This window comes from Poecilia formosa, unplaced genomic scaffold (genome assembly GCF_000485575.1).
Source record: "Poecilia formosa unplaced genomic scaffold, Poecilia_formosa-5.1.2 Scaffold48, whole genome shotgun sequence".
NCBI classification, from domain to species: domain Eukaryota; kingdom Metazoa; phylum Chordata; class Actinopteri; order Cyprinodontiformes; family Poeciliidae; genus Poecilia; species Poecilia formosa.
Window position 1 is genome coordinate 45,285 of NW_006799987.1, and position 16,530 is coordinate 61,814.

Genomic DNA, 16,530 nt, shown 5'->3' on the forward strand with positions numbered 1-16,530 from the left:
GCAGAAAGTTGACATCATTATTCACAACCCCTCCTTCTGTTCGCTGATTGGCCAGTTTGAAATTCTACCAGAGGAATCCAAGTAAATGGGAGAAATGCCAGACTCAGCTCTTAAGAGATTATAATCGAGCAGAAACGCATAGAAACACTGCAAAAAACACAAAGTCTTACCAAGTAATTATCTAGTTTCTAGTGTTAATATCTAGCACACTTGAATTAAAACAAAGCCAACTTAAAAATAACTTCTAAGCAAGACATAGGAGCTAGTTTTAAGTCAATAATTCCTAAATGTTGATGGAAAAGTTCTAGTTACATTGGCAGATTATTTCACTTATAACAAGACATTTTTGCCACATTACAAGTGAAATAATCTGCCAATGGAGAAGCAAATTTTCATCAGTATTAAGTAATTATTGACTTAAAACAAGCTCCTACATCTTGCTTAGAAGTTGTTTGTTTGCAAGTTAGTTTTCTCTTATTTAAAGCATATTAAGATATCTGCACTAGAAACTGGACTAAAAAAACTTGGTAAGATTTTATGTCTTTGCACTCTCTGTGTGAGAAAGTTGAAACCAGAGGCCAAAGGAGGAAATGCAATCATTTGAATTAGTTGTGGGGAAACATCCCATGATCAGGGTTGAGTAAGTCCAAGACTTTCTCCTCTGCTCAAGGTTGGTTTTTAATCTCTTTCATAGACGACTCTTGTTTCTCACATTTTCACCATGAAGGTTCTCTTGGCTCTAAAAAGTATCATCACTGACAAATCCAGCCGTTAGCCGTTTCAGTTTCATTCCAGACATGTCAGACCCACTTGATTAAATCCATTATTCTGTCAGTCCCTTGTTTTTAGGCACCATCAGTTAATTGGCTATCTCAGAGGCTTGTGTTCTTGTTAGGCAGATGTTAATAACAGCAATTAGTCATCTTCCTCTGAGACAGATTCAGGCTACGGGCCTCAGGAAGCAGTGCTGCTCAACCGACTCTGAAAATCCTTTACTGGAGTACATTTGCTCACTCTGCTCCGACGCTGGTCACATTTTAACCGTTCTCTGCTCACAGTGTAATGAAAATGTAAGCCGATACTTCAGAGGAGACAAAGGGATGAACTGGGACCAGCATGATGTAACCATTACGAGAAAAGAGACTCTGGAATCACTTTCATCTTCATGTAATGATGTTAGAAAACCTGTTTTTCTATGCTTATCAGTCGCTGTCTGCCATATAAAACGATGAATTATTGAAATTATCTACTTCGTTGAGATGTTCTGCTTTAAACCATGAAAAGAAGGTTGGATTGTTTAAAGGGAAACTTATGAAAAATTCACATTTGAATGTTTTTATGCTTCCATTTGGGTTTCTACTGCTTCTAAAATAATCTCAAGTGTTTAAAAAAACATCCAGCAGTTTTTTTGGAAATAAATTAATGTTTATTGATGTCTGGAAAATTAGCAATTTCAAAAACTCCCCATTATTAAGTAACATTCCCTGGTCATTATAGCTTGTTTTACCGCTGTACAATGGCTGCTGGAAAAGACAAGTGTTGACTTGCCATCCAGAAACCACTTGCTGCATTCTCGTTGGTTGTGCAGGAAGCCCCACTTCTGCTTTTCACAGATGTACGGTTGTGTAATTGTGCATCTGTTTCCAGCCATTTTCACATGCAAGAGTAATTGAGTTGGAGGGCATGACCAGCAGCAGCAGTGTCAATACACCCTAAAATACAGAACACCAAAATGCTCAAAATTGAATAAATCATGAAATAAGCATCTACATGACTAAATTTTTAAATAGCTGAACGAATCCACTTCTTGCATGTTTTCTACTTCAATTTGGGTTTCTACTGCTTATAAAGACAGTCCAAGTACTTAAAAAAATGTAAAAACTAAAACACACAGCCATTTTTTTGGTGTCTGGGAAACGAACCGTTTCAAAAAACTCCAGATTAAGTTCTAACCAAAAGGCACAGCGCCGTTACCTAGCAACCCAAACGGAACCCAGCGCCGTTACCTAGCAACCCAAACGGAACCCAGCACATTATATAAGCTAGTTTAACTACTAAATCAGTTGTATCGTGTTTTGTTCTGACTCAGGGTCTAAGCAGACTAAAATCTCATTATCTAAGAATAATTTTGTGCAAAAATTGTTATGAACGTGTTTAGTATAACCCATGCACCTATCCTAACCTGTTCAAGGAAGAATATAGGTCACGTTTAATACCAGCTTTTGCAAAAATCATTATCATAATCATAAGAAAGCTTCCTGTCCATTTCTGCTCATGTTCATTCCATATGAACAGACCATCAGGCTACGTTCAAAGCCAATCAGATGTTTTGTGCAATTCAAAACCCACAAAAATCAAAACCCTTTACTTCATGTTTAAACCACAGCAAAGCACTAAGCAAGACACGGACACCCTGACACTGGAAATTACGAGGTAGAGGTGGTAATCAGATCTTCTCTCATGCTCACAATTGTACATTCAGCCACCGAAACCTACGCTGCCATTTTCCCTGCCGCCCCCTCACTGCGGCTTGTAGGCGTGACTGGAAACGAACTTCCCCCTGCCGGGCAGAGAACAACCGAGCGGCCCCGCAGCGGTGCTCCTGCTGGGATATCAGAGCATCTGTCCCCCCTGCGGCTCGCCTTTCAAACCGCACGAAGGCCATCTTCTCTCAGCACCAGCTTTTTTCCCCCCCTCAAAGGCACAGGCAACGCTCGGAGGAATACATTACAGCCTGCATCCTGAGCCCATCTGCCGGGCTCACACCTGGGAGGGAGGCTTTCACTCATCCTCAAGCCCACACCAGGAGAAACTCATGCTCCGCACAGCTAATAAAGGCTCCTTCTGTCATTATGAGTGGTTAATCAAGTCACGTTTGTATCTCAACACAATTACAAAACAAGTAAATATTACATTTTGTCAAGTGCCATCATCTAAGTCATCAAGCAAGTGCACAAATATGTTACCACGGGACACTACTTCCTGTTGTCTCCTTCGTGGTTTCTGCCAGCAGTAAAAGCCTCCTGGCTCTGATTGGTTGTTTGTAGTCAATACTGTGAGAAGGCAGAGGAACTCAATTTTTTAACAGATTATCTGACTCATAGCATAGTGACAGTTTCAACAAATACGTACAAATATTTTTAACAAAAGTTACTTACTGCAGCTTAAAGCTAAAAACTTATCTTTTTAAATCTGCCTTTGCTTAAATTTGTTTTACTTACTTATTAATCACTGAAGCTGTGCTGACTCTTTAGGTCCAAAGATAATAAGGTCAGTTTTTATCTTTCCCTAAAATTCATTTCCATTCCCTTCCATTTTGAGATGCAAAGAGTAAAAGGTGACATTCATAAGAAAATGACTTTTTTCCCCTCCCAGTTCCCTCAAAGTAGATATTAAAGTAGATGAAAGGAACCATGGGCCATTTCCTTTCCTGGTGACCAGTTGCAAAAATTACTCCTGAAAAGCATTCTCTGTGGTAAAATGTCATAAAACTCTGCAAATTTTCATTTAAAGTCAATGACAATCAAACACAATGAGTGCTGTTAAGCCCCGATGTTTCCTTAAAATGAAATCCCATTTTCCTTCCCTGGTGAAGGGTTTTCGGCCGGACTCGCTGATTACATGCTTTACACGTCGCTGACAAAGGAGGAAATTGGTTTCCCATCATTATTCCTCACCAACGGGACACAACAGATCTCCAGTGGACAAAGACGGTCTTGACCCGACTTCGTAAATATTCAAACGCTCCTAATGAGGGACATGAAAGAGGACGAGTGGCGGAGGGGGGCCTCGGCGGTCCTTCTGTTGTCTTTTCTTGGGAGAAAAAGAAAAGGAGGAGGATGGATCTGCTCTTTCGCCAAATATAGATTCCTCGAAGGTGTGAGCGTTAATTACAGGATGGCATGACCTGCACTCAGACGCAGAGACCCACGGTGCTCAAAAACACAAACAAGAACTCCTGGAGTGATTGGGTATCGATTACCTCGACAGAAGTCGTTTGTCTTCTAATGGAAACATTTTTATTTTACTTCAGAGAAAATGGGCCACGCTATCAGCTGCATGGGCTCATTTGAAGAGAAAGGTTGGCTTCTACCGTAAAACAAAACAAATGTAGATGAATTGATCGATTATTTTCAGATTGATGCCAGATATGCGTTGAGTAATTGGTAATTTGTCTAATAAACGAAGGCAAGGTGCTGCATGAGCCCTCAAAATGGTGGGAAAAGTATGATTTTCAACATTTTTTACAATTAAAATGTATTATGTGCAATGATGTTCAACAGTGGAGTCAGTATTTTGTAGATCCAGCATTTGCTGAAACTCTTTCAGGGATTGTCTGCAAGGTTATTATAGTCAAATAAAACCAAAAAAATAACAAAAACTGATATTTAGAAAACATTTTAAATTCCTGAAACAAAGAAAAATGATAATTAATGGAGAAAAACTAACTAACTACCTGGAACAACATTGTGTGTTTATAAAACTAAGACATGCTGAAAGTATAGATGTAATATCTTTAGTTTTTGTGTTTATGAACCCATTAGTCTTTAAAATACCAAAATTTGGACTTAACTTTACAATTTTGTCTGATTATTTTCTTAAATATTAAATCAGATGCTCTGGTCATTTTAATCAAATACAGTTTTACTTTTACTTTTTACCTTTACTTGAGTAAAACTATGTTGAAGTAGTGCTACTCTTACTTGAGTACAATGTTTTGGGTAATCTACACACTGGGGACGGGTTTTTATCGTATCGTTTATCATTTACTGTGATAAATTTGTTCTTATGATAAAAATTCTGATTATTATTGTCACAATAAACTCAAATTAATGAGTTTGATAGTTTTGCTGTTTTCTCCAATTCAATTCAATGAAAGCATAAATAAATAAATGTGAAAATGCAGTTACCTTTAACAGTACAGGGATACAAATCACACATACAGTTATCTGAAAAGTGGAATAAATATTTCTTATCATCACTTTAAGTGCTTTTGCAAAATATCGTGATAAAACTAAGTCTGTATCGCCGTTTTCTACCTCTGAATGTAATGTGAAAAGGTTAAAGATGTGATTCTTTTTGTAAGGTTGCTGTGTGGTTGGGAAACGGCTCCAGATTTTTTATTTTTTTGCATGCAGGCCGTATGGATTTCCTGTAGGAGGGCATTATAAATTCTCGACGAAGTTTAATCTCCCCGGAGAGGAGCTTATATTTATGTCTCTGCATTAATGTCAAAGCGGCAGCTAACTCTCCTCTTCCCTCTGCTGATTGAAATGTAATTTCAAATCTAAAATCTTCTCCAAATATCCCTTATCAAAACAAAGCTAAAGAGGAGGAGAGTCGGGCTGGTTAGGGTTGCCTTTCTAATGCCCGTATGAAATGTAATTTCCCTCTTATTACTTCTGCATTTATCACAGGCAGGCAGACAGAATGAATATTGACTAAGGCTGTAATAATAATAGCTTGCAAAGCACAAAATCTGGGCTATTCAAATATATCTCCCTTGCAGTTGCAGACTCATGAGATCTGTTGAATCCCTCCTCCCAGTAATTTAATTCCCCTCCATCTCGGCCGTCCTCGCCGCCCCGACCCGTTCCCGGCTGGAGCCCGCTGTTCTTCCCCTCAGGATGTCGTGCCATATGCCGCTCCTGCCTTCAGCATTGTGCTGCTCTGAAGGAAGTAATATTTCACTGACGGCTCCTGAGCCGTTTTTCTTGCTGACGAGCTGAAGGTGCAGCAGAACAATAAATATTTAAGCGTTTTCTTTGGAGGTTCTCCAATCAGGAGCTCCTTATGTACGCTGTCAGAGTCGTGCGCCGCCGCCGTTCCTCTCTTTTCCTGTCACACCTCTGACTCTTTATCCATCTCTCCCTACCATCTCATCTGCTGCACCATCTGTGCAGCTGTAATAAGCTCAACTCCTCGTGTTTTCCCTTGATTCCCGCTCCTCTCCAGGCGAAGCTTCACCCTGCTTGTCTGTTTGACTTGTTTGGCTCCGAACGAGGCAGCAGTCAAACCCGGCGAACGACGACGCAAACTACAGCTGGGCGACAGGGCTTAAAAATAAAACACCTGATTTATTCAGACAAATCTACAACAGTGGATTAGAGCCATTATAGATAAGTTTATATTCACTTTTCTTTGTTTTTTCTAGAAAATTTCTGAGATTAATTTAGACATTTCTGAGTTTTTTATAGCCAATTTCTGGGTTTTCAAAATCAGGAATTTCCTCTTTTGTTTGTTTTTTTTTTTAACTTTTTCTTATGCATTAATCTCAAACTGAATTTTTCTAGCAAATTTTCAACTTTTTTTTTTAGAAAAAAACTTTTTTCTAGCTAATTTCTGAAATTAATCTCAATTTCTGATGGTTTTCCATACAAATTTTTGACTTTTCCAACTCAGAAATCCCCATGTCTTTTCTGATACATTTTCGAGTTTAATCTTAGAAATTACAAATGACACACTGCAAAAAAATCTTTAAAAAGTATCCTTGTTTACTTTCTAGTGCAAGTATCTTAGTACACTAGGAAAATAGACAAAACTAGATTGCAAGTAACTTTTACTTTGATTTATGTCAATAATTCTTGAATATTGATTAAAAGTATATGCTCTAATGGCAGATTTTATTAACTTGCATCAGGAAAAATGTTAAAAGTTAGATGACCTGCCAGTGGAACTGGATCTTTTTAATCAACATCAAGGAATTATTCACTTAAAACAAACTCCTATGTAATTTACTTTAAAGTTAGTAAAGTGTAGTAAGATATTTGCAAGGGAAACTTGAGTTTTTGTAGTTTTTGTATAATAAATTGTGGGCTGGATGTAATTTTTTCTTGTAGACTTGACCTAGATATAAATAAACAGAAGCTGTTCAACACGCTTGTTGTTCAACACACTTGTCAAACAAGATGGCTGCCTTGGACGCGCTGACATCACTCTGAACTACAGAAACACAAGAAGTGCATTGGTGAAAAAAAAATCCCCATTCTTCAAAACTTAAATCTTCAAAAGCCAAAGTCGTGATCGTCCAGCTCTACCTCAGGCCGTTTCGTTCCACTCGCCGTCCCCGTCGTCACGCGAGCTCTGGGCTAAAAAAACTCGCCGCCGGCAGAAACGAGGTGACCTTACACACGCTTCATCCGTGACACGCACACAATGCGCCTCTTTTCCCTCCTACAAACGCTCTCAGAGTGGAGTGTGCAGCAGTTCTAACCATTTCAAGTCCCTACCAACAGCAGAGTATCGATCCGAGCCAGTAATCGCACTGACACCACACTCAGCCGGATGATGAAAAATGGGGAAGATGGAATAAAAAACCTCTTGGCTTATGTTTCATACGCAGCAAAAAATAAAAGAAATTAAAAATAAAAAGTCCTCAAAGAAGTTCTTGGGATTTCGGTTTCAGCGTAAAGCTTCCAATGAAATCCTCCCTGGATCTGGTAAGAGCTGTGTGTCCCTCTTCTGATACCGAAAGGCCTTTGAGGTGGGAAAAGAAATCCACATAATAAACGTGAGAAAATGATCCACTACAGTAAAGAGTTCAGCCGCCTCAGGGTGGCAGGTTTAAAACAAACGCAAACAAACACCAATCTGCGAACTAGATCTGTTGAGATATTCTCAATATTCCTGGACTAAACAGCAGAGCAGCTGCCAGCACAGCTAGCGTGTCAGATTCATCGCTAGTTGATGACCAAATGGCAACAGGACATTGGCAGACGCGTGATGGAGTGTGGACGTGATGGATTTCATCATAAAACTCACAAAGACACAAAGAACAAAGTGAGACAAAGAAACAAGATGAGGAACAGAGAAATCAACAAACACGCCTTTGAACAGGGAGTTCAGATTTGTTTTTACAGGTTAGTTTCTGTTTAAAGGCAGGAAAATTCACATTTTTCCATTTTCATTTGGGTTTCTGCTGCTTCTAAAAACAGCCTCGGCATCTAAAAATAAAACCACCCGGTCGGTTTTTGGCAATAAGGTAATGTTTTTTTGGCGACTGGAAAATGAGTCGTTTCAAAAACCTTCGGAATGTAATGTAACAAATCGGCAGGCATTCCACCGTAACCTAGCAACCCCGGCAAAGCCCAGCCCGTTACCTAGCAACGCAAGCTGAGCTCCAGCACATAGAGGAAGAGCATTAAAACACATCTACGTTTCTCCATTTATTCAATGTTATGAAAGAAGAAAAGTTTAAAAAATACAGAACATAAACTGTTTGCTAGACTCTCTAAAAGGCATTAATACCTGAAAAATCTCCCGCTGATTAATCTGACATTTAAAAAAATAACTTTGGTAATTCTGGTTAACCTAAAACAGAAATTTTAATGCAACTATTTAATTTCCCTTTGGGATCAATAAAGTATTTTTGAATTAAATTTTTGAATCTGACTATGAGGGGGAAAAAATGTAGTTACAAAATTCTCAAGGACCAACTAATTTGGATTAATGCTGAATAAAGACACCATGCCATTTATTTACTGGATCTAACATGTTAACTGATTACAAGCTTTTAATAGAGCCATACTCTAAGTTTAAAACTCTAATTATTCCTTTTAGATATTTACCTCTGTGGTAAAAACAAACCCTGAACTGCTGAATCTCGATGTGTTAAAAAGTCCCAGCTGAGACGGTTCAGGTACCTGATCAGGACGCCTCCCGGCCCCCTCCATCTGGATGTTTGCCTGGCACTTCCTGCTCTGGTGACACCCTGAGGCTGAGCCATAAATCACTGGAGGGGTGATGGCACTGTGCAAAAGTCTTCAGTCATTCTTTCTTTCTTTACAGCCCAAGGGAAGCCAGGCTTTTAAACTGGAAAACAGTAACATGTATAAAAACATGTAAAATGTATATTAATCTTTCTAAGAGACATGACTTCATCTGATACAGTTTTATTTTGACTGTTCTTCGGTCTTTAAACATTTCTCAACATCCATGTAATTCTGAATGGAAAATGAGTGAAAAGGCCGTCAAAGACAATACCTTCAGAAAACCTGAAAAACTATTAATAAAACAACAAGAAAATCATTACAACAATTCCTACTTATTGTAAAGTAAACAAATTAAGAAGAGTTGAATTGATTCAATACAAAACAGCCTATTCCAGGTTTAGTTCAAAAACAGAAAACTCAGAATGAAGCACAAAAAAAATAGTGAAACTGTCCATCTTCAGACAGGAGGCTTAGAGAGACGGTTCGGACAGTAGGAGTCTCTGCATCAACAACTAAACAACAAAGAGTCAGTGTGAGAGCTCAGGGGTATGAAAGCCTCTACATCCAAGGAGGCAACCAATGCTGGGACAGAAAATAGCTTCACTACGTCTAAACAAAGGAAGACTCTCCAAAGGGTTGGCATCCTCTCGTCTTCCCCGTAGCAAACATACAGGTTGTAAACCAATCAGAACGCTTTAAAGGATGGAAAATAAAGCTTTTATTTGGCCAAAAACACAACTAACCTCAAAAAGTCTAATCCATTTTGGAACAGATAATCTTCCCAACATAAAACACAAGTTTTCTTTAAAAAGTGAGCAGCAAAAATATTTAATGGTGATCAAATAGAAGCAGTGTACATAATACACAGAAAAACAATGAGGCAAAAATCAACCTAAAAGGGGTTCATGACCTTTGTTTGACAGCATCCTGGCAGGAGATGGGGAGAGAGAAGTGGCCCGAGGCCAGACGTTGGACCTGGCACACCACCACCAAGGTCAATGTTTGTTAAATATAACTGATGAACTAACACCAGGTTTCAGCAGAATCAGCTGATCGGCTCTTAAAGGGGCAGGACTGTGTAAAATCTACTATTACATTATTCGCTCTTCATGTTGCTTTGATTCTTTCATGCATGTTTGAGAAATCCTTGTGTCTCCCATGGCAACCCTTATGAGCGTTTCTGCAACACAAACACTGATTGGTTAGTTAAAGCAGCAGTCATCTGTGGTGGCTGCTTTAAATATTTGAACGAGGAAATAATAGTTTAACTGTCTCAAAGCCAGTTTAAGCAGCATGATGCTTAGACTGAATGATTTTAAACTGAATGATTTTACACAGCATTGCTCCTCCGAGCCGTCCTCACTCAGCTCCTCCAGACTAGCGGCAGCAGCGATTAGCAAACACCTGGTGGAACTGCACTTCAGCTAAGTTCATAATTCAAGCTACGTCTCTGTGCAGCACTCCTAAGACTGGATGTAAATAATATAATGAGAATCATTTCAGAACAGGACAAGGGCCATTGAAAAAATATTTTTATTTAAATTTTGACTTGTCTGGAGGAAAACAGTCTAAAAATTTTTACTTTTCAAACTCAAATTTGTTAGCTTAATCTCAAACATTTTCTACAAAAAAAGAGAAAATTTCTGAGATTCATCTAAATTTTTCCAAGTTTCTTTCTTGCAAATGTTTGACTTTTAGAGCTCCAAAATGATCACATTTTTTTCTTGAAAATTTCTTTGCTTAATCTCAAAATTTCTGATTTTTTTTCTAATAAATTATTAATTTTTAGAGTTCAGAAATTACCTTTTTATTTCTTAATTTCTGGGGTTAATCCCAGTCTTTCTGAATTTTTTTTCTCACAAATTTTCAACTTTTGGAGCTCAAAGGTTTTCTTGAAAATCTGAGGTAAATTTCAAAATTTCTGAAGTTTTCTTGCAAATGTTTGACTTTTGGAAATTTCCTTGTGTTTCTATAAAATTTCAGAGATTTATCTAATAATTTCTGTGTTTTTTTAATTTTCATTTTTTTGAGCTCAGAATTTTAGTTATTTTTCCTAAAAAATTCTGAGATAAATATAACATTTTCAGTTTTTTCTTGCAAACTTTTGACTTTTGGAGCTCTGAAATTTTCTTGTCTGAAATTAATATTAAGATGTTTCATTATAAAAAACTGGAGCTAGATGTTCAGTTCGTGTCTGGGAATCGTTGCGGTTTCAAGTTAAAAATCAGGGACAAAGTTACGCTGGTGGCTTCCTCCATCCATTACATTTAAAAATGTCTTCTTAAGCAGGAGAAATCCAATTGGACCGATTCCTCAAGCCATATTGATCTTGAAACTCCTGATTTCTCTGGACGGTGTGCGGTCGATGCCTCTAAGCTATCAAATATCCTCCTGTATAAAACCTGCACTTAGCTAATCCTTCCAGTTTAGAGGTCAAGGAGTCAACTTCATCTCCAAACATTTCAGCTGCCGACAGAGAGACATTCGGTTGTGTTATTTTTGCGGGAGCAGCCCGGGAGTCGGGTATTGATTTGAGAATGCTGATTGGGAGCCATCACGCTGGATCTGGTTGTGTGATTTCCCGTCAACAGGACGAAGCTCTCTCCCCCTGCGGTCCTGCAGATTCCAGTGAAGGCTGGGGGCGGGGATTATCCCGGGGTTCTGCAGCGCTCGGTAAGCGCCGCGATGACTCAGTGGATAATGAGCCAGTTTGTGATGTGTGCTGCAGGGTCTCTGCCAGGTAGCGGTAATGAAGCACAGATCTCTGCAGATTTAAATCCAGCTGTTATCGCCCTGTTCTCTACTGCTTGATAGGATTTCAGTCATATCTGCGTGTAATCAGACGTCTTGCTCTCAGAAAAAAAAAAAAACAAGAGATGCTGATTTCTTTCAAACAGAGTTTAGGACCCACATTAATTTAAATCCCAAATAATCCGAATATCAGCTCAACATGATAAAGTTCACATATAGAAAATCTATGTGGGACGCAGAAAATGATAAAAAGATTATGCATTTCCTTAACCTTAAGTTCACTATTAACTTCAGTTAAACTGTTGACTGAACTAAGACTAAAATTCTGCTAAAAGAAATTTATTCTGCAACAAATTTAGCTGTAATTAGGCCTGCCATTAATTCAATAAATCTCATAAGTTTCATGGTAAAACAGTGTGGACAGGCATTAGAAGTGTATTTATGCGAGTTTTGACCAGTCTTCCAAAAGAGCATTGATGAGGTCAGACACTGATGTTGGACCAGGAGGGCTGATTCACATTCTTCATTATTTCATTTCATCCCTATTAGGTTAAGGTTCTGTGCAGGTTAGTGAGGTTCTGTATTTAGTAATATAGTTTCTAAGCCCTGAACAGTAATACCTGTACCAATAAAACATTTACCAACCGAAGTTCTTCAATCCTTTCTACAGTCAATTTTTGCATCTTATCTACTTTAACACATTAATTTCAATTAATTACATGAAATTTAAGGCGATAAAAATTTGAATGCAATTAATCACATTTTGGTTTTACATAAAAAGGTTCAGGCTGGTACCTTTGTAGTCATATGTTTCTGGTATGCCAGTAAATCTGACGCACAAGCGACATTTGCAAACAGAAGCTGCTTCTCTTTTTCAAATGGTGGTTAATTTTTGCTTGAAAGAGCAATCTGATGGGACACTGGGAAAAACTATTGTTGTGTTTCAGTTCTGCTAACAGGAGTTAGCCTACAAGCTAAGATAAAATAGCATCTCAATGCTAAACATGTTGCAGCAGCACAGACAGCCCCATGCTAACATTAGCATCCAGAGTTCAGATTTCTGAAGAAGTTCAATGAACAATCAAGAGTCCCTGAAACTCTGTTGGCTGAATAACCAGCATAATAGATTAAAAACAATAAATAACTTTGGTGTTGAGCTTATATATGTATTTATTGAGTAATTTAGCAGCAGAAAGGGTTTTTGAAATTGAAATGTTGCTTATTTTGTCGTTCTGTTTCCAGTTATAATTTTAATCAAGACCCACCACTAATTAAACACCAACATTGAAGAAAGTCTCACAGGTGATTTAAATGTTCACATCGTCCCACACAGACACTAATGACGTTGTAAATCAGTCGGTATGATCTGCTAAACAGAAAGGATTGCAAATCGATGCCGACTCACTAGAGTGAAGGAAGAGCGCCATTTCTTTCCTTCACCTGAATCAGGCAGAGCTCATTTATATGCAGCACTGCTTGCCGTACAGTTGGTGAGGGTGAGACACTCTGACCTTATACCATGACAACATGCCATGCAGTTGTTGCTGCAGCTGCTTTGCAATTCATGGCTTGCCCATTAAATGCGCTGCGTGAAATAATGTCATCAGGTTTCTGTAATTAGCGGCAACGAGAACACGAACAATAGCTGCAGTCGCACCTCATCACCGGCTAAAGCCAGACGGCTCCTTCCACACTTTGCAGTTTGGTCTCATTAGCTCGCCGTACGAGAGACGTGGTAGATAGAATAATTTATAACATTTCTGCCAAAAAAAATCTGAAAATCTGTGATTAATCTCAAATTTTCCAGTAAAAGCAAAGACATTTTAGAGTTTGAAAAGTTTAAAATTTACTATAAATAAAAAAAGGATATTTCTGAGCTCCAAAGGTAAAAAAAAATTATGAATTTGCTTTTTTTTTTTAATGAAATTTTCTAGAATAAAAAACCTGGAAATTTCCTAGTTTGAAAAGTCCAATAATTTCCAATGTTGCAAAGTCAGATTAAAGTCAGAAATTGTATTAAAAGAAAAAAAAACTGAAACTCCTTTAAAGTTGTAACAGTGAAAAATTTTCCAATTCTGGAAATTTTCAGAACTTCCGAGTTTTTTCGTTTTGCTTTGTTTTTTAGAGAAAATTTGGTCATTTCTGAGTTTGAAAATTTGCTGTAAAACGATTCAAAATTTTTTTATTAATCTCAGAAATTTCCTAGAAAAATAAAGAGATTACCGAGTTTCAAATTTTATAAACTTGGAAAAAGTCACAAATTTCCCCTTTTTGGAAATTTCTGGGTTTCAAAAGTGTTAAATTTTCTACTTTTCAAACTCAACTTCCTTGTGTTTTCTAGAAATTTTCTGATCTTAATCTAAAAATTTCAGAGTTTTTTGACGTAAATCAACTCCTTTTCTCCTCTTGTACCTCTAACGGCCCTGGTACGCCGCCATGTGTTTCTGCTAAACAGCAGCGTTCGTTTCTTCTTCAGCTCCTGCTGCCGGCTGAGACAGCCACCTGCTGCCTAAACACTTCCAAACACGGCGCAATATGCATGACTGCGGCTGCACGGGTGTCACTTACGGCCAGAAAAAGTCGGTGAAATGACTTGTAAATGGAGATAGCACATTATGGAGGGCGATCTCTGAGGTTACATGCTCCGCTGCTCCTGTTGGCCTTTTGCTGATTTAAATCGAACAGTCAATCTTTTGTGTCCACTCATGCTAAAAAGACAAAATCCTTTATTTTGTCGTCCCATCTTCAGCACCAACAAGAGTGGAGAAAATCTCCTTTTAAAGTAAATATCTCATTACTTTTTTTAAAGAATCTGCATATTAGTCTGGACGTCATTTCATGCTTGACCACTGTGTCGCCACAGATGTAAGCAGAAATGACAGAAAGATGTGTTAGAAAAGCAAAAAATAATGGCTTGTTTTTGTTTCATTTGAAGTGCTGATGTTTGAAGCACCTTCAATCTTTTCACACCTTCAACAAATGCTGCAGATGCAAGAAAAGCTTTTTACATCTGTTCATTTTGCAAATGCACATAAATAACTTTGTTTAAAAAGTTAATTATAAGAAACACACAGTTATAATAAAAATGCTCTCAGACCAAACTTCTCTTCTCTGGAAGGAAACCCAAAATGTTCAAAGGCAACGCTGCCAAATACTGAGAAAAAGTAAGTACATTTCTGATTTTGAAGACATTAATAAAGAAATATAACATATACTTTCATTATTTTGATATTTAGTAAAACAAAAGTAATTTAGCTCATTTTAACTCACCTAAAACTTTGCAAAAACATAAAATCTTACAAAGTATTTTTGGTCTAATTTCTAGTGCAAATATCTTAATACACTTGAAATAAGACAAAACTAACTTACCAGTAAGTTTTCATCAAGCTATAGGAGCTTGTTTCAAGTGAATAATTCCTTAATATTGATGGAAAAAGTACTAGTTCCACTGGCATTTATTTCACCTAAACTTTAAGAATTATTGACTCCAATCTTGCTGAAAAGTTATTTGTAAGTTAGTTTTGTCTTATTTTAACTGTATTCAGATATTTGCAATAGAAAATTAGACCAAAAGTACTTGGTAGATTTAGTGTTTTTGAAGTAAACAAGAGAAGTTTTGTCTAATTTAACTACCAAGTAGTTTGTACACTGTTGTCTTGCAGCAAAGTCTTTTTACATCCAGATTGATGGTTCTCCATGTGCATTACTGAGTTCTCCACAGGTACTCCAGCTTCCTCCCCAAAAAACCTGCTGCAGTTATGAGTTTATGCCATCAGGTGACAGAATTGAACTGTAAAGTGGGATTAGGAGGTAAACGTGTCAAAAATAATTCATGAAATGTTTTCTATCATACAAAAAACAGCTTTAGAGAAATTCTAATTTATTTGAAATATACTTGTGTATGCCGTTTTTGGCAGTATACGGTTTAATCCAATGTGGAGGGTTTTGTCTCAAAGTTTTCATGTGTCATTATACCCAAGATATCCGTTCAAACAAAAACGTGACCAGCTTTTTATCTACTGCTAACTATATTAGCTAGCTAGAGCTAACGCCGTTAGCAAGAACTGGGTTTGACGTCAAACTCGAGGTAGCGGGACAATTTCAACATGGCGACATCGCTCATAAACACTGCTTGCAGTACCTCCTGAAAACAATTTAAGATTTAATTTCTATTATTAAACACTACTTTTTATCTATTTTTTCAGTTTGTAGTTGCTTGATTTTATGGAAACTCTTACTTGCGTGTCTTGTAAAATAAACAAGACAAACTGTTAATGTGAGGAGCGGCCATATTGAAACGTAAAGTCAGCCTTACTAGTAATAACTGGGAAGAGTCGGGAGTTCCTCCCAGTTTCACAGTGGGAAATCCGACTTCAGACGGAGGTTGAGTTGATTTTTTTCCCACTCAGAAGTTGGAATTTCCCAGTTTCCAGAACAACTAGAACGCAGCATTACACCAGTAGGGAGAGCTAACACAATTAGCAGGAAGGAGCTAATGCAAACTCAAAACAAATTGACAGATATTTTTAAAATAACAGAGCATCTTAAAGTCTTTGTAAAACATCACTCTAATATATTTGAGGAAATATTCTGATCCCAGTGCTTTCCCAGTGCTTACCGTAAACAGTTTGCGTTAGAAACCAGAGCTGGTTGCCGCATCGGCTCTTATTCTGGGTTGACATTTCCAAGTAGCAGCCAGCCGAACAAACACACCGGCTTTTTCGACCGAATTTCTTCTCTTCGTCTGTTCAGTCCTCCTCGTTTTCATTTATTCTTACATTGCCTTCTATTTCAATATACTCAGGTTTAAACTGAAAGGGGTAAATGTCACTCAACGCGCAAAAATTACGGTTCTGTCTACATGCTACCTAGCATAACTCATCTACCCAGAATGCATTGCAGCATAAACAACATTGCGACGTCCGTGTGACGAGACATATTTAAACTATATGAAAAACAAATGCTCTACAGCATTTTGACTGTTGTTTTTACATTAGATTTTTTTCTCTTATTAATCAAAAGTCCCTTCTTCTTCTGCTTCTTCTTCTTCTAGATTTTAATGGCGACT

The 16,530-nt window shown here is 37.7% G+C and overlaps 1 long non-coding RNA gene across 1 annotated transcript in view; it reads right to left on the bottom strand.

The window, feature by feature from the left end:
• LOC103138205 (uncharacterized) overlaps positions 1-16,358 on the bottom strand; it is a 37,968-nt gene extending 21,610 nt beyond the window's left edge. The window contains exons 1-2 of the long non-coding RNA XR_476264.2: positions 16,081-16,358; positions 8,643-8,811 (exon numbers count right to left, since the gene is read on the bottom strand). This is a non-coding gene — a long non-coding RNA (uncharacterized LOC103138205). The remainder of the gene's footprint in view (positions 1-8,642; positions 8,812-16,080) is intronic.
• Between the last annotated feature and the right edge of the window lie 172 nt (positions 16,359-16,530).